We start from the raw sequence: 24,820 nt of genomic DNA, 5'->3' as shown, positions 1-24,820 counted from the left end.
GGAGTAGGCTGGTAATAATGGGCTCTAAACCTTACAAACTCCCAAACCACTGGATTAAAGAATCTACTGTATATGATGTAGTCCCTGAAGCACGTTTTAATGGTTTTGTTGAAAGGGGATCAATCATGGAGCAACCTCTCTATACATACAAAGTTGCAACCAAGCAGTCTAGCATGGCTGATAGTTCACATTTTTCCTAGTGTAATACAATTGTAAAATTAAGCACAGGATGCTCAACAATCAATAATAGCCTTAATATCCAAATTATTTAATCTGTATAATATAGTTCTTTTATCTATTTAATAAAATATCTGTGTTGTTTGTGTTGCTGTTATTTAAATATATTTATTAAGAGATATTTCCATAGGTTACCCCAGCTAACCTGGATAACTTGTTTCCAGATTTTCTAGACATAGCTGTAAATTGAAACTCAAATTAGATTTACTGGGGGTGATTGGGTTTTTGAGTATTCTTCACTTGTATTGGTCTCAAGCACATGCTTCCATTCTTACATTCTTGCCTAGTTCAAGGTTCCCCAAGTGAAATTTTGCAGGCTCTCAAACAAATGCTAGAGAAATACACATCTGCCCAGGGAACCTTTATCACCGTGACAGTTAATCTTCCAAAGGGGATTGCACACATCAGCACCATGGGTAAAATATTTTAAATGGGAGAAGCGCTGTGAAAATTTCATTCCTAATATGATTAAAAATGTAATACTTGGAAAAATACCCTCCATGTGGAATTACTCCCCAATAGCCCTCACAGATATCCCCTAAAGAATTTTCCAAAATATACAGTTTTTAAAACTTTAACTTTTTTTTTTATAGAGCATGAACAGCTATAATCCACCATAGTTCTGGGACATGTCAGGGTTGTGATATCAGTTCTCAATTACTAATAAGGTACTTACAAGCAGTTTAGACCTTTAATTTAATCTACATTATCTTGATGGGGTTTGTTCTCTGAATTCCCAATTCCATAGCTCTCTCTAAAAATTATACACCTCTCTGGCACTGACTCATACAGCACTGACTCATGCTTCTGACAATAATTACAATAGTGACAATAAAACCGTAGCCAAAGTTTCCAGTGAATGGGATGAAAATTATTTTAAACTCTGGCATTATAGTGTCAGCGAGATCATAATCCTATCCAGAGAGCTGTGGTGGTGAAGCTACTACTGATTTCTAATCTGTGAAGTAAGTGAAACAGAGCCATGTTGTTTAACCTCTTGAACCTTATACTTCTTACAGGGTTTTACATTAAATCAATTCACAGTGACAAAAAATCTATTTTAAAATATAGGTATGTAGTCCTAATTAAGATGTTGTTGTTTTTTAAATAGTCCCTTTGGTTCAGTATATTTCTACATTTTATGTTAGGTTCACTCCCTCTGGGGCACCTGGCATTGGCCACTGTAGGTAGACAGGATACTGGGCTAGATGGACCTTTGGTCTGACCCAGTACGGCCGTTCTTATGTTCTTATGTTCTTAAATAGTTGCATGTTCCTTTTGGCTCTGGGAACTGCCATCTCAGGAATGATATGCCCATTTAGATTGATGTACAGAAGGCATGCCAAACCAGTCAGTAACATTGAAGAGACCTATTGACACTTAAAACAGACCAAAGAAAGAAACCAAGCCACACCTCAGAGAAGGAGTCCCAGGAGTCTTTGCGTGTAAGCTAACTTTAAGGAGCTGTCTTTTACTAAGCAGTAACTTTAGCTTATTTTGAAATTGCTGCAATCAATATTTTAGTAACATTAGTCACAAGGTATGTGCAGAGGTATAACACATAACATCACCCCCCAAAAGGGAATAAACAGTGACTAATCATAAAGTGTTGAGGAAGCTGGAAAGTGAACAGGGAACTTGGAGAATAACCAAAGAGATGAATAAACATGGTTGTACCAAAAGAAGGACATAGATAAAGATTAGAATGATAAACAATAAAGAATAAGGGTATAATTACCCTTCCATACGGAAACAGGAGGGAGTCAGTCTGGAGATAGGATGCAGGCTGTCAGTGAACTACAGAGGACCTCTTCCATAGCTGTTGTCAATTGTACCCTTCTCTTTGCATGTGCTGTCTTTACTAAATGTTAAATCAATTAATCTAATCGAAGTTGACTTATCCAAGGTTTGTTATTATTGAACCAATCTGGATTTGAGTTATCCCCTCTCATTAAACATACAATCACAGTTAAAATTGTATCATTTATTGGTGATCAGTTATTTGGTTATTGATTATCTGCAATTACTAATGACCAATTATTAATTATCAATAGATCACAACTCCACATTGGATCACTTACTTCCATAGATTTTTTTTTCCTACTGGAGCTTACTTTTACCATGTTTCTCTGTTACTCTATAATAACACTTTACAGTATAAATCTCAGATAGCACTAATGTTATTCCTAATGGGCACAAATCGATTCAATTCAATATCTACAAGGATTTGAACTATGCATTTTTCTTTTGCTATACTATTCCATACAGATGTTGATTTGCACAGTCTAAAGTATCTTAAATTATTGATTTAATCCATCTGTGCACACTTGGAATTATACTTCTCTTCTGCTGTTTAATATTTTCAATAGCTAATTTCCAGCTGCAACAACCCTAGATTTTTTTTTATTGTGCTTTAATTATAATAAAATATATTTTCTGACCTGCTTTCTTCCTGAGGCTTCAGCATGGACTTGTCAGTAAGTGACAGAATGACTGGGGAAGTGACTTGTCAGCTCTCTCCATTTTATGAGAATGAGGAAAATTCCTACTACCTAGTGGTTATAGAATACATTTTTAAAGAAAAAAACTGGTCATTAGTTGCTAATCCCTCCTTGACTTTCAGAATATATTTTCCTTGCCATTGGTTTCACAATCTTCCAACTTTTTTAATTCTAAAAGACTGTCCTTTGTATTTCTTTGCACAAATCCTATAATTTAGGCCCTGATCATATGTTGGTACCCGTTAAATTAGTTGATTTCAATTGCAGTTGAAGCACTCATCAATCCACAGAGGAGCTGAATATGCACGTGATGAGAAACTTCCATTAAAGTCAATGGGTGAGATTTTCACTTTCATTCTAGTCCCTTTATGCCCCTAACAGCCTCAGATCTCACTGGTGGACAATTCCCCTAGTGTACAAACTATAGAAAACACCTACAAGCTATCGAGGACCCAGTCACAAGCTCTTGAGTAGGGAGCATTGTGGAGGTAGGGATGTGGGTCAGAGGGTTTGCTGGGCATAAGGCTTCATCACCTAATGCCGGGGTGATTCCAGACAGAGCTGTGGCCCACTGGACAACCTCTAGAAGCTGCTTTTATGTAGAGAGTCACCCCTTTATCCTTAGAGCTTTGAGGCACAGCACAGAATTTCACCCCATGGGAACCGAGGGTACTTAACTCTTGGCAGGATCAAGCACCACATTAGGCATTAAGGATGTAAAGAGGTTCTTTGGTACTGCAGTCCAGTGCTCCACTGTCACTATTATCATCATTTTCAAGTGACCATTCCTTGTCTCCAGGAATTATTTTGATCAGAATATTTAACATGTTGAAGTCATTTAAAAAGAAGGATTGATGGGCTAGTTTGAATGAAAAGAAGATTAGAACTGAATGTTTAATCTACTTTTATACTAAATATGAAGCCTCTCTCAGCACTTAAAAAAATAATATTCCTATGCTTAGTAAATGCTGTAAAATACCCTAACCACCCACAACTAAGGGATATGATTTTTCTGCTCATTTTGAAAATGGTAATTGTGCATGCATGCACTTTCAGTTTCAACACATAGGAATTAGTAGCAATTAAAGTATTCTGCACCTGGGTGAGGAAGAAGACACACCTGGAAGGTCTACACTTGTGGTTGTTTAGTTTATGGCTGCAATCAAATTTTCAAGATAATTAGCAATCTAATTGCACTTACTAATTAAGGGTCTGACTTGGGAAGCACTTATGCATGAAAATAACTCTACTTGAGTAATACCACATGGAGAATCGGGCCCTTATCTAAACTTGTAGCTACATTTCTACTCAGTCTAAGATAGTTTATTGTGCTACAGCAAGGGATCTGAAACAAACAACAATTTCCCAATATCTTTTCTGTGGACTTCTGCAAATTTGTAATTGCTTGTAGGTGTAAATTATAAAGTACATTCAAGAGCATATCAAGGTTTTTCTTCTCCAAAGAGATCAGATTTTTCTACCCAAATGCTCACTGAAGTGTTCCCCCTCCCCTAAATAAAAGGCCTGACCTGGAATATAGACATTAACATAAATACCAGATTAGAGCAATAATGGATTTAGCTTGTTAATGTGTTACCAACAACTCTGCCAGTACAGGTTGCTTCAGAAAGTGCAAGAAACATGCTGGTGGACAATTGTCAGAGAAGAGTTTTCCCTAAAACTGAACACCTAGTGGTTGACATATTCGCCAGCAGGATGGCTAACTTAGTGAGGAGGGCTTTAAACTAGGTTCACTGGGGGAAGGAGACCAAAGCCCTGAGGTAAGTGGGGAAATGGGATACCGGGAGGAAGCACGAGCAGGAGAGTGCAAGAGGGGAGAACTCCTGTCTCAGGCTGAGAAAGCGGGACAATCAGTGAGTTGTCTTAAGTGCCTATACACAAATGCAAGAAGCCTGGGAAACAAGCAGGGAGAAATGTAAATCCTGGCACAGTCAAGGAACTATGATGTCATAGGAATAACAGAGACTTGGTGGGATAACTCACATGACTGGAGTACTGTCATGGATGGATATAAACTGTTCAGGAAGGACAGGCAGGGCAGAAAAGGTGGGGGAGTTGCATTGTATGTAAGAGAGGAGTATGACTGCTCAGAGCTCCGGTATGAAATTGCAGAAAAACCTGAGAGTCTCTGGATTAAGGTTAGAAGTGTGAGCCACAAGGGTGATGTCATGGTGCAAGTCTGTTATAGACCACCAGACCAAGGGGATGAGGTGGACGAGGCTTTCTTTCAGCAACTAGCAGAAGTTACTAGATCACAGGCCCTGGTTCTCATGGGAGACTTTAATCACCCTGATATCTGCTGGGAGAGCAATACAGTGGTGCACAGACAATCTAGGAAGTTTTTGGAAAGTGTAGGGGACAATTTCCTGGTGCAAGTGCTGGAGGAACCAACTAGGGGCAGAGTTCTTCTTGACCTGCTGCTCACAAACCGGGAAGAATTAGTAAGGGAAGCAAAAGTGGATGGGAACCAGGGAAGCAGTGACCATGAGATGGTCGAGTTCAGGATCCTGACACAAGGAAGAAAGGAGAGCAGGAGAATATGGACCCTGGACTTCAGAAAAGCAGACGTTGACTCCCTCAGGGAACTGATGGGCAGGATCCCCTGGGAGAATAACATGAGGGGGAAAGGAATCCAGGAGAGCTGGCTGTATTTTAAAGAATCCTTATTGAGGTTGCAGTAAAAAAGACATCCCGATGTGTTGAAAGAACAGTAAATATGGCAGGCGACCAGCTTGGCTTAACAGTGAAATCCTTGCTGATTTTAAATGCAAAAAAGAAGCTTACAAGAAGTGGAAGATTGGACAAATGACCAGGGAGAGTATAAAAATATTGCTCAGGCATGCAGGAGTGAAATCAGGAAGGCCAAATCACACTTGAAGTTGAAGCTAGCAAGAGATGTTAAGAGTAACAAGAACGGTTTCTTCAGGTATGTTAGCAACAAGAAGAAAGTCAAGGAAAGTGTGGGACCCTTACTGAATGAGGGAGGCAACCTAGTGACAGAGGATGTGGAAAAAGCTAATGCACTCAGTGATTTTTTTGCCTCTGTCTTCACGAACAAGTTCAGCTCCCAGACTGCTGCACTGGGCAGCACAGTATGGGGAGAAAGTGACCAGCCCTCTGTAAGAAAGAAGTGGTTCGGGACTATTTAGAAAAACTGGACAAGCACAAGTCCATGGGGCCGGATGCGCTGCATCCGAGGGTGCTAAAGGAGTTGGCAGATGTGATGGCAGAGCCATTGGCCATTATCTTTGAAAACTCATGGCGATCAGGGGAGGTCCTGGATGACTGGAAAAAGGCTAATGCAGTGCCCATCTTTAAAAAAGGGAAGAAGGAAGATCCGGGGAACTACAGGCCAGTCAGCCTCACCTCAGTCCCTGGAAAAATCATGGAGCAGGTCCTCAAGGAATCAATTCTGAAGCACTTAGAGGAGAGGAAAGTGATCAGGAACAGTCAGCATAGATTCACCAAGGGCAAGTCATGCCTGACTAAGCTAATTGCCTTCTATGAGGAGATAATAGGCTCTGTGGATGAGGGGAAAGCAGTGTGTTATTCCTTGACTTTAGCAAAGCTTTTGATACAGTCTCCCACAGTATTCTTGCCAGCAAGTTAAAGAAGTATTGGGTGGATGAATGAACTATAAGGTGGATAGAAAACTGGCTAGATCGTCGGGCTCAATGGGTAGTGATCAACGGCTCCATGTCTAGTTGACAGCCAGTTTCAAGTGGAGTGCCTCAAGGGTCGGTTCTGGGGCCGGTTTTGTTCAATATCTTCATTAATGATCTGTAGGATGACGTGGACTGCACTCTCAGCAAGTTTGCAGATGACACTAAACTGGGAGAAGTGGTAGATATGCTGGAGGGTAGGGATAGGATACAGAGGGACGTAGACAAATTAGAGGATTGGGCCAAAAGAAACCTGGTGAGGTTCAACAAGGACAAGTGCAGAGTCCTGCACTTAGGACGGAAGAATCCCATTCACTGTTACAGACTAGAGACCGAATGGCTAGCAAGCAGTTCTGCAGAAAAGGACCTAGGGATTATAGTGGACGAGAAGCTGGATATGAGTCAACAGTGTGCCCTTGTTGCCAAGAAGGCTAACGACATTTTGGGCTGTATAAGTACGGGCATTGCCAGCAGATCGAGGGACGTGATCATTCCCCTCTATTCGACATTGGTGAGGCCTCATCTGGAGTACTGTGTCCAGTTTTGGGCCCCACACTACAAGAAAGATGTGGAAAAATTGGAAAGAGTCCAGCGGAGGGCAACAAAATAATTAGGGGGCTGGAGCACATGACTTATGAGGAGAGGCTGAGGGAACTGGGATTGTTTAGTCTCCAGAAGAGCAGAATGAGGGGGGATTTGATATCTGCTTTCAACTACCTGAAAGGGGGTTCCAAAGAGGATGGATCTAAACTGTTCTCAGTGGTACCAGATGACAGAACAAGGAGTAATGGTCTCAAGTTGCAGCGGGGGAGGTTTACGATGGATATTAGGAAAAACTTTTTCACTAAGAGGATGGTGAAGCACTGGAATGGGCAACAGAGGGTCCTGTGGCACCTTTGAGACTAACAGAAGTATTGGGAGCATAAGTTTTCGTGGGTAAGAACCTCACTTCTTCAGATGCAAGTAATGGAAATTTCCAGAGGCAGGTATAAATCAGTGTGGAGATAACGAGGTTAGTTCAATCAGGGAGGGTGAGGTGCTCTGCTAGCAGTTGAGGTGTGAACACCAAGGGAGGAGAAACTGCTTCTGTAGTTGGATAGCCATTCACAGTCTTTGTTTAATCCTGATCTGATGGTGTCAAATTTGCAAATGAACTGGAGCTCAGCAGTTTCTCTTTGGAGTCTGGTCCTGAAGTTTTTTTGCTGTAAGATGGCTACCTTTACATCTGCTATTGTGTGGCAAGGGAGGTTGAAGTGTTCTCCTACAGGTTTTTGTATATTGCCATTCCTGATATCTGACTTGTGTCCATTTATCCTCTTGCGTAGTGCCTGTCCAGTTTGGCCAATGTACATAGCTGAGGGGCATTGCTGGCATATGATGGCATATATAACATTGGTGGACGTGCAGGTGAATGAGCCGGTGATGTTGTAGCTGATCTAGTTAGGTCCTGTGATGGTGTTGCTGGTGTAGATATGTGGGCAGAGTTGGCATCGATGTTTGTTGCATGGGTTGGTTCCTGAGTTAGAGTTGTTATGGTGCGGTGCGTGGTTGCTGGTGAGAATATGCTTAAGGTTGGCAGGTTGTCTGTGGGCGAGGCCTGGCCTGCCTCCCAAGGTCTGTGAGAGATCATTGTCCAGGATGGGTTGTAGATCACTGATGATGCGTTGGAGAGGTTTAAGCTGAGGACTGTAGGTGATGGCCAGTGGAGTTCTGTTGGTTTCTCTTCTGGGCCTGTCTTGTAGCAGTAGGCTTCTGGGTACATGTCTGGCTCTGTTGATTTGTTTCTTTATTTCCTTGTGTGGGTATCGTAGTTTTGAGAATGCTTGGTGAAGATCTTGTATGTGTTGGTCTCTGTTGGTGTTGTGCCACTGGAATGGGTTACCTAGGGAGGTGGTGGAATCTCCTTCCTTAGAGGTTTTTAAGGTCAGGCTTGACAAAGCCCTGGCTGGGATGATTTAATTGGGAATTGGTCCTGCTTTGAGCAGGGGGTTGGACAAGATGACCTCCTGAGGTCCCTTCCAACTCTGATTATCTATGATTCTTTGCCCAGAAATGGAAGGGTTTATATCCCATGTACTTCTTTACAACCTAGAAAAATGTACCTTTGAATAATCTCACTATCCATATAAACGTCTAATCCAGGGACCGGCAACCTTTGGCACGCGGCCCGCCAGGGTAAGCACCGCCAGGGTAAGCACCCTGGCAGGCCGGGCCAGTTTGTTTACCTGCTGCATCCACAGGTTTATCTGATCGCAGCTCCCACTGGCCGCAGTTCGCTGCTCCAGGCCGATGGGAGTTGCAGGAAGCGGCGCGGGCCGAGGGATGTGCTGGCCCCTAGTCTAATCCTCTTTTTCCCCAATGTTACTAAGCCTTCAGTTCAATAATATCTTTTGGCAATGGGTTTTACAGACTAATTTGTTTTGTAATATAGTAAGATAGATAGTTAAGTTTAAAGATGACTGCAAAGACTTACAAAGGGATCTCACACTAACTGGGTGACTGGGCAACAAAGTGGCAAATGAAATTCAAAGGTGATAAAGGCAAAGTAATTAACATTGGAAAACATAATCCCATAAACATACAAAATGATGGGGTCTAAATTCACTGTTACCACTCAAGAAAGATATCTTGGACTTGTGGACAGTTCTCTAAAGCTATCTACATAATGTGCAGAGACAATCAAAAAAGCTAACATACTAAAGACATAACAAAAGCCAATGGTTCGAAGTTGAATCTAGTCAAATTCAGATTGGAAATAAGGCATGAATTTTTAATAGTTAGGATAACTAATCATTGGAACAATTTACCAATTGTTGTGATGGATTCTCCATGACTAGCATTTTTTTAAATTAAGATTAGATATTTTGTTTCTAAAAGATATGCTCTAGTTCAAAAAAGCATTATTTTTGGGAATTCCTCCAGCCTGTGTTACACAGGAGGTAAGAGTGGGTGATCGCAGCGATCTCTTCTGACCTTAGAATATATGAATCTTTTCCCCATCGTTCATTAGACATAGGAGTAACCCCGCACCTCCCCCCAAAAGAAACACCCAAAAAAAGAATTTTAAAGAGTATAACTAACAATTACTTCCTTATTAATTACTCAACTGTCAGTCTATTGTGATGTTATAGTTTCACTAGTTTTCTAGTCATTGTAGAGAGTCTTAGAGTTTTAGGTGCATTTAGAAATAAGCATGAATAAATATATTAATATGTTAGTTTGTATGTTAAGAGTAAGTTTGCTTCATAAAAAACTCTCTTATTTAACCTGAGGTTCTAATGTAATGTATAGGTTAGATTTCAGTTTTAGGGTTTTAATCTTCTGAGTAAGATACTCCTAGGGCTCATCTGTGTCTTTGCCATGACCCTCACACATAAGGCAATGTGTTAAACCTATTAATGGTGACATCTGAGTGCATAGAAGAGTATGACAGTGCCTGTTGGGAGGATAATTTGGGTTTATATGTGCTGAACCCTTCTGGTTTATCCTTTCTTTCAGTATGACATGAGAAGGTCACAAGAATTGGAAGTTCACTTCATGGTCTCATTGGTGTGGCAGATCAGAATCAATCTAGATAAAAGGGTGCTCTATGGGGGAGCAAGGGAACGAGTCATGAGAGACAATGTTTGGATCTGTAGGCACTGGGCCTCAGGCAGGTAACCAGTTCCCCTGGAATTTCACATTTCTGTCTCAGTGACAAGGTGAGTCTAAGTTGGCAGGGGCAGGGGGCATACCCTGCGACTAGCTGATGCTCCTCAGACACTTTGTGTCAGCTGTGAAACAACTGAAATTATTATTGCACACTTGGGTGAAAGCTTTGGGAATTTTTAAGGGAGGTGACTTAATCAGGACAAAGAGATTTATGGCAAATCCACAATACTTTCCCTGGGTTGACTGTAAACACGTCTGAAGTAATAGTATGGAGGGGAGCTGCCATGCCTCCACAGGTTGACAAGTCCAGAAGATATGAGAATCATTGGACACAGAAAGGCTTGGTTATTACCCATCAAAATTATAATCTTGGGTACCCACGTTATTCAGAGACAAAGGGATACACCTATTTGATAGGGAACAGATATAATTTTTGACAGTGTTAGAGAGACAACTGTTAACTATCTGGGAACCCTGCTGGATGTAGGGAGGGAGGCAGCCAAATTTATTGCTGATGCCTCCTATGACAGCTGTCCGATACAAGTTCTATAGGGGGTTGGATTCCCTGATCAACCAGAACTGGAACTGGATTTAGAGGAGAGCATCTCCTAAAGAAACTTGAGAGTAGGACTGAGGTTCCTTTCTCCAGTTCCTTCATCTTTATAGAGAGGGAGAATGGTGGGGTCCTAGCAATGGGCTGAGATCAACTGTGGCAGGGTGGGGGGTTGAGAGCAGCCCTAGATCAGATGGAAAAGATTAAGGAAGGAATCACGACCTGCACCGTTCAAGTTATTACCAAGTAGTTCCTAGATCAGTTAATAAAGTCGCGGCCTAATTAAACCACATCTTTTGCATCTTGTCTTTCTTCTTGCTTGTCTGGAATAAACAAACAAGTGTATATCTTACTAACAGAATCATGCCTGCGTGACAAGTCTATTTTATTTCGTTCTAACACAGCTGGCTGTTCAATTAAAGTGTTTGCTTAGGACATTCTGTACTGGATATTGCTGCCTTTTGAAGAGAATTGTTAGGGGGTAGAAGGGTAAGTTGGTGATTATAAGGTTATTTAATGAAGGAGTCTAGTTATTACTTTCATACAGATATTGTTGTTTTAAAATGTTGTTTCAAACCAAGTGCTTGAAAATGCCATGATAAAAGTTCAATAAGGAGCATAGAGGGAAACACAGTCCAGTTAAATTAAATTCAGAGTATGAAAATTAAACTCAATTTTTTTTCAAGGAGAACAGGGGTGAGTTTGATGGAAGGGTGGAGAAAGAAGGTCTCTGATCTACGGTTTCACTGATTGGAGATTTTTGTTTGTAGCTTCTTTAGTACACAATTATGCATCAAAGCAGTCATGCCTCAAAGGGCTTGCAAAAATAACATTAATAAGAGTCAGTGTAATAACAGCCATTAAGATCTACATTATTGGAAACAGGAGAAAGTAAAGAAGCTTCACGACGAACAAAAGAGAACAGATACTACAAATTTCACATCTAAAAGGCTTTGCAGAAATAATTTTATATATCATCCTTTTCAAGAATTGACTTGAGAAACACATTTTAAATATATACATCTGTAAAGTCTCATCAGTTTAATTTATAACTACCCAACAACAACATTCTAATACTTCAACCTGTCCTTGCAAGTTTCAAGGTTACCTATCAACAGATTACAGCTGTCAAGCCTCTATATAGTGCTTATAATGTAGTGTTCTGTTAAGGTTGCCTGTGAAACTATTAGCCTTTTCCTTTGACATTTCCTGTTCTGCATGGTTGAGTGTGTTTATGTTACTGTAAACCTAATATTGCTTCAAAGATAGTTTTAGCAGTGTTCAGGTTAAATTAGTTGCTAATAAGTTACATTTATTGAATTGTTTTTGTTTACACCACACACACAAATGTTATCGATGGTGGTTTCAAGGTTTCCTTTCAAATAGTTCCTGTATATATTTATTAATAATTTTACTCCTCATAGGGCTATTGAAAAATTATGATCTGGATGCTAAGAATACAGCTACTGAATGAATACATACACATTAGAAAAGGATTTCATTATATTGTTTTAAATTTGTTTCATTTAGATCTTTGGGGTATGGGGCAGGGGTGGAAACTCATTTCAAAGGCACATTCACAAGAAACAGTCTCTAGGAAGCTTCCTGTTGGGATCTTAATAGATGTTATTTTTTAGCATTTTGGAAAGAAAGGAAAATAGAAAGCAAAATACACTTATGAAGGGGGGAGACAGAACATTCAATTTGTACTGTTGTACATTTTATGTCCACCTGGAATTTGTTTAACAAAATATTTACAAGGAAACATGTTTCTATCTATAGCTTGAGATGTTTTTATGTTTATTTCCTATACATAATAATGGGAAATACTAATACAACCAGTGGAAACTTTAATAACAATAGGGTTTTTTTAAGTGTAACTACTGCATTCATTTTAGTAAAATAAAACAAACATACAAGAATCTTAAACAGATATGAAGTTAACACTTAAAATTGTGCCTCCTTAAATTTATATATATATATAGGCCCCGATCTTGCAGTCCTAAATCAGGCAAAACTTGCAGGGGCAGATTCTCCGCTGGTGTAAATTGTCATAGCTCCATTGACCTCAATAACACTATGAGAATTTACATTTAGTTAAGCATCTGTGGTGAGATGATTCTCTGGATCAGGAATGCAGGATCAAGCTTACAATATAAGAAAAAGTAAAATATAATTGTATTAACCAAGTCAGTGGACTTACTCTGACTGGCAACCATTTACTAACAATCTTCATTAACCTAATAAATGATAAACTCACTATAGTTGTTGCTTTCCTAAAGCTTTATGCTTTACTAGCATACTATTTGTAATTCTTCATGCCTTTGCAAGAGGCCAGTAGGTTTAAGCTACAGAAATCTTCATGTTTTGCACACGCTCTGGCTACATGTCATGATTTCAATATTTGCCTCTGTCTGTATTCAGTAGGCAATAATTCAGTGTGGAAAATTACACAACGCATACAGGTTGACACAGTTTAACATAATTGATGAGCTGCTGAGTGGCAGCCCCAGCTGAATTAGTTTGCACAGGGAGTAGCTCTTGTATCTCAAGGTCAAGCTGAGAACATTTCTGAAACCACAGTATGCAGAGGGTACAATAACTTTGCAGAGAAATTACCACTGTCTTTATCTTCACAATAAGTATCAAGTCTCCTGCATCTATTGTCTGAACAGTTAAGTGGCATAAGACATAAACAAATAAACAAAAAATGTAAATAACTTCTTTTATTAAAACATAAAGCTGTCTAGTGCGGGATTAAAGTAGTCATAACAAATTCATAATGTTTCTAAAATATTAAAATATTATTCAGCGGTTGGCACCAAAATACTGCAGGAGCTGCAAGAACCAAAGAATATATAGTGCCTTTTATTCTACATTTTTTCTCAGTAATTATATATCTCCTGTTCATGCATGAGCTCTATACTACATTAATAGTTGTATGTCTTTTGACAGTGCATAAAAATGAAAGGAAAGAAACATAATCAAAACCAGAGACATAGGAACTGCAATCATTTGGAAATGTTCTGTCATGTTTTATCCATCTAAATTAGAAAGGAAAAAAAAAAAACTTGGGCCTAGGGATTAACAACAATCTATACAGAGACTATCATGGGAAATATGTCAGGAATTATTTAAAATAGCTACTTTTTTAAAGCAATAGCAAGGTTAAGATGTGTGGTACCTATGTAAATAGTAAAGGTGGATGAACACCAAAAAATGACTCATTATTTTTGTGACTGAAATCCCCCAATTCAGTTTGATTTAAAGGCTCATATGAAAAGTGTTAAGGCAGGCATTACCACAGGGTACTCTTACACGTAGTCTTATGAATTCTTTTTCTTAGCATGTAAGCAAATGTTCAGTATTGGGAAGACATTATGTGTTATTGTTTTTGGTTGTGCAAGAGTCTGTTTAGAGACAGTGGGAGGGAGTTGTGCTAGCATTAGTCAAGTACAGTCTCTTCCTAAAGACAATGCTTGAGTCAGAGTTGCTCTCTGCAAACTGGACATAGGTGTTGGGTTGAGATTCCTGGTGGAAGAGATTGTCCTGCATTCTGCTTAACCACCTCATTTCAGGATTGGTATATACCTACAGTAAAGGAGGAGAAGCCTTGTACCCCTAAGGCTGGGAGGTCTGCTGCCACCACTGCGAATAGGAAACGTAGGGTAGTGGTGGTAGGAGATTCTCTGCTGAGGGGAACGGAGGCGCCCATCTGTCACCCTGACATTTCATCTCGGGAGGTATGCTGCCTGCCGGGAGCCCGTATCCAAAATGTTATGGAGGCATTGCTGAGGATTATCCAGCCCTCTGACTACTACCCCATGCTACTCATCCATGTGGACACAAATGATACTGCGAGGTTTGACACTGAGCGGATCAAGAGTGACTACAGGGCTCTGGGAGTATGGGTGAAGGAGTTTGGAGCGCAGGGGGTATTCTCTTCGATTCTTCCTGTCAAAGGTAGGGGCCCGGGCAGAGACAGATGCATCATGGAGGTGAATGCCTGGCTGTGAAGATGGTGTTGCCAGGAGAGCTTTGGCTTCCTTGACCACAGGATGCTATTCGAGGAAGGACTGCTAGGCAGAGATGGCGTTCACCTTTCAAGGAGGGGAAAGACCCTATTTGGACACAGACTGGCTAACCTAGTGAGGAGGGCTTTAAATTAGGTTTGAAGGGGACAGGTGATCAAAGCCCACAGCTGAGTGTGGAACATGGACACCTGGAAGATGGGTCAGAAACAAGAGGGAGTGTGGGCTATAATGGCAGAGAGAAAGGAGGGTCAGGGCAAAACTGGGAGGCAAGATCAAACCAGTATCTTAGATGCCTATATACAAATGCGAGAAGTATGGGTAATAAGCAGGAAGAACTGGAAGTGCTAATAAAGAAATACAACTATGACATTGTTGGCATCACTGAAACTTGGTGGGATAATACACATGATTGGAATGTTGGTGTGGATGGGTACAGCTTGCTCAGGAAGGATAGACAGGGGAAAAAGAGAGGAGGTGTTGCCTTATATATTAAAAATGTACACACTTGGACTGAGGTGGAGATGGATGAGGTGGAGATGGACATAGGAGATGGAAGTGTTGAGAGTCTCTGGGTTAGGCTAAAAGGGGTAAAAACCAAGGGTCATGTCATGCTAGGAGTCTACTACAGGCCAGCTAACCAGGTGGAAGAGGTGGATGAGGCTTTTTTTAAACAACTAACAAAATCATCCAAAGCCCAAGATTAGGTGGTGATGGGGGACTTCAACTATCCAAATATATGTTGGAAAAATAACACAGCGGGGCACAGACTATGCAACAAATTCTTGGACTGCATTGCAGACAACTTTTTATTTCAGAAGGCGGAAAAAGCTACTGGGGGAAAGCTGTTCTAGACTTGATTTTAACAAATAAGGAGGAACTCATTGAGAATTTGAAAGTAGAAGGCAGCTTGGGTGAAAGTGATCATGAAATCATAGAGTTTGCAATTCTAAGGAAGGGTAGAAGGGAGTACAGCAAAATAGAGACAATGGATTTCAGGAAGGCGAATTTTGGTAAGCTCAGACGGCTGATAGGTAAGGCCTCATGGGAATCAAGACTGAGGGGAAAAACAACTGAGGAGAGTTTTTCAAAGGGACACTATTAAGGGCCCAAAAGCAAGCTATTCCGCTGGTTAGGAAAGATAGAAAATGTAGCAAAAGTTCACCTTGGCTTAACCACAAGATCTTGCATGATCTAAAAAATAAAAAGGAGTCATATAAAAAATGAAAACTAGGACAGATTACAAAGGATGAATATAGGCAAACAACACAGGAATGCAGGGGCAAGATTAGAAAGGCAAAGGCACAAAATGAGCTCAAACCAGCTACAGGAATAAAGGGAAACAGAAGACTTTTTATCAATACATTAGAAGCAAGAGGAAGACCAAAGACAGGGTAGGCCCACTGATTAGTGAAGAGGGAGAAACAGTAACAGGAAACTTGGAAATGGCAGAGATGCTTAATGACTTCTTTGTTTCGGTCTTCACCAAGAAGTCTGAAGGAATGCCTAACATAGTTAGAACGTTAAAAATCACTTAGAAAAGCTAGATGTCCGCAAGTCACCAGGGCCTGATGAAATGCACCCTAGAATACTCAAGGAGCTAATAGAGGAGGTATCTGAGCCTCTAGCTATTATCTTTGGAAAATCATGGGAGACGGGAGAGATTCCAGAAGACTGGAAAAGTGCAAATATAGTGCCCATCTATAAAAAGGGAAATAAAAACAACCCAGGAAACTACAGACTAGTTAGTTTAACTTCTGTGCCAGGGAAGATAATGGAGCAAGTAATTAAGGAAATCATCTGCAAACACTTGGAAGGTGGTAAGATGAAAGGGAATAGCCAGCATGGGTTTGTAAAGAACAAATTGTGTCAAACCAATCTGATAGCTTTCTTTGATAGGATAACAAGCCTTGTGGATAAGGGAGAAGCTGTGGATGTGGTATACCTAGACTTTAGTAAGGCATTTGATACGGTCTCGCATGATATTCTTATCGATAAACTAGGCAAATACAATTTAGATGGGGCTACTATAAGGTGGGTGCATAACTGGCTGGATAACCGTACTCAGGAACAATCAATTTCACACATACAGAATGCGAAGAGACTGTCTAGGAAGGAGTACGGCAGAAAGGGATCTAGGGGTTATAGTTGACCACAAGCTAAATATGAGTCAACAGTGTGATGCTGTTGCAAAAAAAGCGAACATGATTCTGGGATGTATTAACAGGTGTGTTGTGAGCAAGACACGAGAAGTCATTCTTCCGCTCTACTCTGCGCTGCTTAGGCCTCAACTGGAGTATTGTGTCCAGTTCTGGGTACCGCATTTCAAGAAAGATGTGGAGAAATTGGAGAGGGTCCAGAGAAGAGCAACAAGAATGATTAAAGGTCTTGAGAACATGACCTAGGAAGGAAGGCTGAAAGAATTGGGTTTGTTTAGTTTGGAAAAGAGCAGACTGAGACGGGACATGATAGCAGTTTTCAAGGAATCTAAAAGGATGTCATAAGGAGGAGGGAGAAAACTTGTTCACCTTAGCCTCTAAGGATAGAACAAGAAACAATGGGCTTAAACTGCAGCAAGGGAGGTCTAGGTTGCACATTAGGAAAAAGTTCCTAACTGTCAGGGTGGTTAAACACTGGAATAAACTGCCTAGGGAGGTTGTGGAATCTCCATCTCTGTAGATATTTAAGAGTAGGTTAGATAAATGTCTATCAGGGATGGTCTAGACAGTATTTGGTCCTGACATGAGGGCAGGGGACTGGACTCGATGACCTCTCAAGGTCCCTTCCAGTCCTAGAATCTATGAATCTATGTGTAAATAAAACAAGTTATATTTAGGGTATACCCAGATGCCATGTCACTGATTTTTCGTACACTGGCAAACTGACTTGAAAAGGCCCCAAAGATCTGCTATCTCTTGGGAAAAGAGGTGAGGTGTCAGAACAAGATGCTGGTGTCCAGAGAAGGTGAAACAAATATTATTTGCAAACATTCTATGTCTACTGGGTATTCATGGAAATATTCATCAATCTCAGAAATTTCATGTATGATTCTTCGAATTTAGCCAGAATAAATGGTTAAAGTTTCATTATTTGTTATTTTTCTGTTTAAAACTTTCCATCATCCAATCAGGGAGTGGAAACAGTTCCTTGTGACTTTGGCAAGCAATCATAGATTTTGAATAACTAATAGTCAAAATGATAGTTTATGAATAACATATTGGTTGAAAACTATTCATTAAAATATTATGCAGGGACTTTTTTTTTTTTTTTTGCTTTTGTAAAGAGCTTAACCTCCTCTGTGAAACAGCCAGCATTAGCTTCTCACAACAATGCATAGTAAACCAAAAGCCAAAACCATACAGGTTGAGACATTGGCCCCACTGAAGTCAATGGGAAAATTCCCACTGACCTCAATGAGACCAGGACTTCACCCACAGCATTTTGCTGAAAGTGACTTTTCCTTACTAAGCTTCTGACTTTTTGGCATCAGTTTTTATTATTATTATTCTTTTTTATGGAATTACTAGATTGAGCATTGTATAGATATCCTATGTAACTGGTCAGGTGGACTCTAAAGAATAGGAAATAAAATAATCAGGTCATGCATTTAGGAACAAATAACAAAAGATTATGCTACAAGCTGGGAGCTCATCAGCTACAAATGACAGAGGAGAGAGATCTGGATATATTAGACAATAACAGGGTGAGCTCTCATTGTGATGCAAGTGAGATCCTAGGATGTATCAGGCAAGACAGTACCACTAGAGACAGAGAAGCATTAATGCCATTGTACAAGACACTGGTAAGACATCATCTGGAATACTGTGAACAATTCTTATCACCCATGTTCTAGAAAGATGAATGCAAACTGGAACAGGTGCTGAGAATGGCTACTAATGTGACCAGGAAAAGAGCGCTTTTATTTTATGAGAATAAAGTAAAAGACCTTGGCTTGTTTAGCCTACCAAAATGAAGGCTGAGAGGGGATAAGATTACTCTCTATAATTACATCAGAGGGGTAAACACCAGAGAGAGAAAAGAGCTATTTAAGTTAAAGGGAAGTGTTGGCACAGGAACAAATGCGTATAAACTGCCATGAATAAATGTAGGTTGGAAATCAATAGGATTCTAACATCAGAGGAGTCTGGAGCAGCATCCCTGTAGGAGTAGTGAGGGAATATAACCTAATTTGTTTTAGGACAGAGATAGATAAATGTGAATGGGATTGCCTATGGTGGCAGGAGCTGAGCTCAATGGCCCATGGGGTTCTTTCCAGCCCTATGTCTGTGACTTAAATCTCACTATTCAGGGCTTCAGCTGGTCTCCCTCAGGAGTCAGGAAGAATAGGTTTTCCCCTCCCCCCATGTATTCTGTGTTTTCTTTTTGTTTTGTTTTTTTGTCCTCCTCTAAAGCATCAGAGATGGCCACAGCTGGAGATAGGACACCAAGTGGATGCTGAAAGGTGGTACAGAGAGTTCTTTTTCTTAGATACTTTGCTGGTGGCTCTTGTTTACATGCTCGAAGTAAAACTGATTGCTATTTTCAGGGTCAAGAAGGAATGTTCCGTCAGGTCAGATTGGCAGGAACTTTGAGTTTTTTTCCCCTTCCTCTGCAGCATCGGATGTAGGGTGACCAGACAGCAAATGTGAAAAATCGGGACAGGGGGTGGGGGATAATAGGAGCCTATATAAGAAAAAGACCCAAAAATCGGGACTGTCCCTATAAAATCGGGACATCTGGTCACCCTAATCGGATGTAAGTTGCTTGCTTGTATCATCTGGTAAAACTCAATTAATCAGTTCCCTACTATTTCACAGACATTGGTGCACATCCGTTCCTCCTGTTCTCTGCCTGTGGTACAAAATAGTTTAATCTCCAAAAGGGATGTAATACTTAAGACTATTCCAAGTTATTTGGCTCAGCGCAGAGAGGGCTGATAGATGCTTAGAAGCCTGTTATGTGCGGGTTACATCTGGTAGTCTCTTCTGGCCTTAAGCTCTAATCTCTGTGTCAGTGGTGGGCAACCCACAGCCCGTGGGCCACACACAGCCTGTCAGGGTAATCTGCTGGCAGGTGCAAGACAGTGTTTACATTAACTGTCCGCAGGCACAGTCGCTGGCATCTTCTAGTGGCCATGGTTCACCATTCCCAGCGAATGGGAACTGAGGGAAGAGGCCTCCAGCATGTCCCTGCTGCCCACACCACTTCCCGCAGCTCCCATTGGCCAGAAACGATGAACCATAGCCACTGGGAGCTGTGGGAGGGCATGCCTGCAGACGGTCAATGTAGACAAATCGTCCCGCGGTCTACCAGCAGATTACCCTGACGGGCCGCACGCGGCCATGGGCAGCAGATTGCCCACCACTGCTCTATGTGCAGCTTATTAAAATTAAGGTTAAAATTCCTGTGTTTTGACTACATCATATTTTCTTAAATCAATACCTTTGAATTCTTTTTTTCCAATTAGGAGACCCATTATGTATAGCGGGGAAAAGGCCTGATACCCATACTACCCAGAGCTCATTAGCGAAGTAATGTTCAGAGGTATACAAATCTCAGTAAGTAGTTGTGCAAACCTCTAAGTGCTATGCTACATTCCAGAAATGTCAGTCATATTCACTAAGACTTTAAACAAACACAATGAAATAGAAAAAGACAGTCATTACAAACCACCAAACACATTTTCCAGTTTAAAAAGTTGACTTTCCTAGTAAGGTATTCCATGCTATTAGTTCAGGGTAGGGTAAGATATGAGTAAAAATCCATGACCGAGAAGCTGCAATTCTCATAGATTTTGTTTAAAGAACATGTCTACAGTATATATGTCAGAGTACCTAACTGCTAAATGACCGTTTTGGCTAAACATGATTTAAAAGGGTGTAGGAAAACCTAAAAGGACCAAGGGGGAAAAAAAAAAGTTAATGGCATGTAACCTAGAGAAACCAAATTCCCAATTAAAAGATATGTATATGTGGCACCACAAGAGGATATAATTGTGAATTTCACAATTATTTCTAAATGTACACTTTTATATGCCTAAGTGGTATAATGTTGCTGTTAAATGAGGGACGAAAAATCAGGTACCCCGCACTGTCGATTAAAAACTATATGTTTTTATAGGAGACATCACATTCAAAAAAAAGATATGGATCGTAGTCCCTGTGAAATTCAGAGAAGAAACAATTGGTCTAGTACACACAGTACCATTAGCAATACATTTAGGAATGAAAAAAAAAAAAAAGACAGCAACAATAATTCCCAAATTATTTTGGCCAAAGACCTATGTCTTGATTAGAATGTCAGCTGACAGCTCCTGTACAACCAAGGCAATCCAAAGAGTGTATGATTAATTTGCCTCTGGTAGGGTGCTGTTTCGGGAAATGACCTTAGAAATAGTCAGACTTCAGAGAGACATGTAAATGGCAATCACTCCATCCTAATTATTAGTGATCATACCATTAAGTTATCCAGAAGCAATGTCATTATGAACTGTAAGGGCCAAATCAATAGCACAGACTTTCATCCACTTTTTCAGAACTATGAGATTATTCAAATATATTGTAATAGGTTTAGGGACTAATTCACCTCTCCTTCTATGGGAATATTATCAATTTGTAGTAATTGCATCCCTTATGAAATTTTCCCTACAACAGCAAACTCCTGAGTTAGCTGAACTATTCATCAGAATAAGTAACAAGTTAATGAAATGTATCCAACAAAATCTAAAGCAATTAAATCACTTGTTGCCATATTTAATATTTTTTATCCATAGAGGTGCTCAGCTGTAGGCAATCAAAGTGATTTATGGGCTACAAAATATGTTTGGGTTATATTTTCATGTAGTACATGTGGCCGTGTTTCCACCTGAAGTTATTCAGAGGAGGATTGGGCCATTATATGATAAAGTTAGGAAATCCAACCCAAGTAAATGCAATTGAACAAATTTTGGGAAAGGATTTTATACTAATAGATTGTGTTAGATATTTTTTACTTCCCTATTTTTATATTACTTTATGTTAATGTTATGTTCTCACCAGTAATAAGGATTCTGCAGATGAAATTCTGCCACCACTTACAACTATTGTAACCAAGTCATCAAATCCATCTAAAGTTACATCTGTGTAACCTCAAAGAAGATGTTTTAGATTGTTCAGGACAGACACTATATTTTCCTATGTGTTTGGAAAGTGCCTGGTACATTTTTAGCAGAACCACAATATAAATAATAACCAACAATAGTAAATATTGACAATAATAAAAACATGGGGCATCATATGTGTAAATGGAGCAGAATTTGGTCCTGTAGTTCAAAATTAGTTGGAAATTCTACTGATGAAGCATGAACCAGAATAGAATCCAGGTAATTCATCTAGAGCTGTTTGTTCTATAGGGTTAACAAAAGTTAAAACTTATTTCAGAGAGAGGTTTTGTAATCCCCACTTAGGTTTCCCAGCTCCTGCAACTCTGATCTAAGCCTCTAGAGGGTAGCTCTTTATTCACAAAAGGTTTCCCACCACCAGTTCCCAACTATATACAGGCTTCCCAGCTAGTTTGCCTACAACGGGCCTGGCCAACAACAGGCTAGAAGGCTCCCACTTCCTTATGTGCCTGATCTTTCTATTTTCCCCTTTCTCTGGCTTGTCCAAGCCTTTATAGCTCTGGGCTAATAAGACTGGCAGGTGCAGCCAGTTACCAGACAGGGACAGGGCTATTCACCCAGCCCTAATCCATTCCCCTTCATTGGGGCTGGAATAGCAGGAGCTGATAAAGGGCTTCTCCACCAGCACCCTGCTACAGAAGTCAGTGAGGTTACATTAGTGTAAAAATATTGTGAGGAAAGGATCAGGCCCATCTGTCTTAGACTCAGTGACAGACTGAAAGATTTTTCCCTGTGTGCAAAGCTAGGAACTCATGGAGTGAACATATGATTGAGGTTTAATATGCATGGTTCTCATGGTGGTTCAAATAGGAATTAGTTTTCAGATACTACACAGGCACTTTATGCAAGTGCATTTCCCCACATCCTTCCCACACATACAAGAAAAAATAGTACACGGCTTCTGAATACTGCTTGTATCTGAAGGCACAACAGTCATTCACAGATATGAAGGGCTTTTTAATCCTTATGCAAAAAATATATGTAAGTCTAGTGACTGTAATACCATTGTTAAGATAAGTATTGTATTTTTATTATGTTTTATTATTATTAAATAAAATGAAGCTATGGACACTCTGAAGTCTATGCTAGCACATTTTGCCTTGAGCACTACCTAGAAGCAAAAATCCATTTCAATAGCTCAGTGATTAACAACCTTGAAACATTCAGGAACTGGAGCATCATTATCATCACAAAGGGCCACTCTTGTCCTTTCTTCTCCTTAGCAAATTGTGGACATACTGAGACTGAGACTTGATTTAAAGCTAACAAGAACTAAACAATTTGCAAAAATTTGCAAACGATTTGCAGCACCACCTGTGCTTGCCTTATTCCGGGAACAAACAATCTCCTCCTCAAGAGCCTCAGCTGTGGAGACCTTACAATGACTTAGCACCACTGGGAACAGTGAGGACATCATCTCTGATTTGAGTACTAAGGCTATTGTGGATGAAGTTTATTAACATAATCTAGATGGAGTGTTAAAAAATCTGTAGAGATACTGCACAGTGGTCTGGGGACAAAGCCATTATAGGTGTGAAATATATGGAGTGTTAACTGAGTAGAGAGTAAGATTAAATAAGCAGACCAGCAGCTGTGCACTTTGGTGTTTTGTTTTGTTCGTTTGTTTCAGAGCGGTGCAAAATGCCATAATCAGAAAGACAGGTTCAACTTTATAATTCCATGCTGCACTCTTTGTTTCAATTAGTGCCAGATGAGCACTCTTGTCAACTAATGTGGGAGAATCTCCCTCCAGACATATCTAGCTAGTGAGTTCAGAGTCACAGAAGTGGGTGGCAAATTATACATGGCTCTACATTGGCATGGCTGATACAGATTCATTTGCAAAACACACCACAGGTCACATGAGTAGGTTGGGAGGGAGACTCAAAGGAGGGAAAAGGCCAGATATAATTAAGAAATAACCAGCTGAGCACATTTGTTTTCTACCTTAATGTTTTTCCACTTAAAAAAGAATCTCTGTTGAGCTGAATCTTTCCATAACTATCTGAGCAAGAGCTACCTGAATAATTCAGAATGAGTGAGTTATTTGATGAATTCTGCCTCTTTTTCAGTTTGTACATTTTCTGTGATCATAGTGCAGTTTCTAAAATGGATTTGCTATTTGAAATTATTCACTGGATCTTTTCTGCAAATAATTCTTCGTGGCCCTTTATGATTACCAAGAATTATTTTCAGAAATGGTCCAGTGAATAATCATTGTGAATATTTGAAATTTGAAACTCAAGCTGTTTTCATTGACCATGGAGGTCATGATAATGTATTTCTCTGTTCCTGGAAAGGACAGGGGTAACTCTAGAATGTAATTTCTAGGGTGACTGCTCAGATTTACCAATTCAGAAATTCATTGTATTATTATTTATTTGTATTATGGCAGCACCTATGAGCCCTAGTCATGGACCAGGACTTCATTGTGCTAGGTGCTGTACAAACACAGAAAAACAAGATGATCCCCATCCCAAAGAATTTACTTTCTGTCAATATTCTGAAATATTTACATAAAATTTACTATTTTGTCACACACATTTTCTAGAATAGACATTGTGAAGAAACATATTAGGGAAATGGACACAGCCAAAGTGCTTTTTATTTAAAATATGTATATATTTGAACAGAAAATGCTTTGCAGTATTAACTCTGCTTTGTGTGAGTAAGATGAATAGAAAAGGCTCTTCTAAAGTAATGTTGCTTTGTCGAGAAAATTTTACCTTAAGGGTAGATTGGCTGGCTCACAAGCCAGAATGTGCAGACCAGAGGGTGTGTGCTTCCTTTTCCAGTTCAGGAATTCACCCATATGAAGTGCTTGTCCTGGATGCTGGTGGTTAACAATATTGGGATTCAGATACACATCGTGAGGTAGTGGCCACTGATATAAAAGTGCTGTAAGTTGAGGTAAGTGATGGGCTTTTGGAATGACATCTTGAAACTCATTAGGAATGAGTCTTGGAACTAACAGGACATCTTAGATAATCTAGTAGCTCCCAAGG

General features: G+C 40.0%; 1 long non-coding RNA gene across 1 annotated transcript in view; it reads left to right on the top strand.

The window, feature by feature from the left end:
• Positions 1-4,365: 4,365 nt before the first annotated feature.
• The window catches only part of LOC122174815 (uncharacterized), a 49,978-nt gene continuing 29,523 nt past the window's right edge, over positions 4,366-24,820 (top strand). Inside the window, exon 1 of the long non-coding RNA XR_010597759.1 lies at positions 4,366-4,519. This is a non-coding gene — a long non-coding RNA (uncharacterized LOC122174815). The remainder of the gene's footprint in view (positions 4,520-24,820) is intronic.

This window comes from Chrysemys picta, chromosome 1 (assembly GCF_011386835.1).
Source record: "Chrysemys picta bellii isolate R12L10 chromosome 1, ASM1138683v2, whole genome shotgun sequence".
Lineage (NCBI taxonomy): Eukaryota > Metazoa > Chordata > Testudines > Emydidae > Chrysemys > Chrysemys picta.
This window is presented reverse-complemented; position numbering and strand designations above follow the sequence as displayed.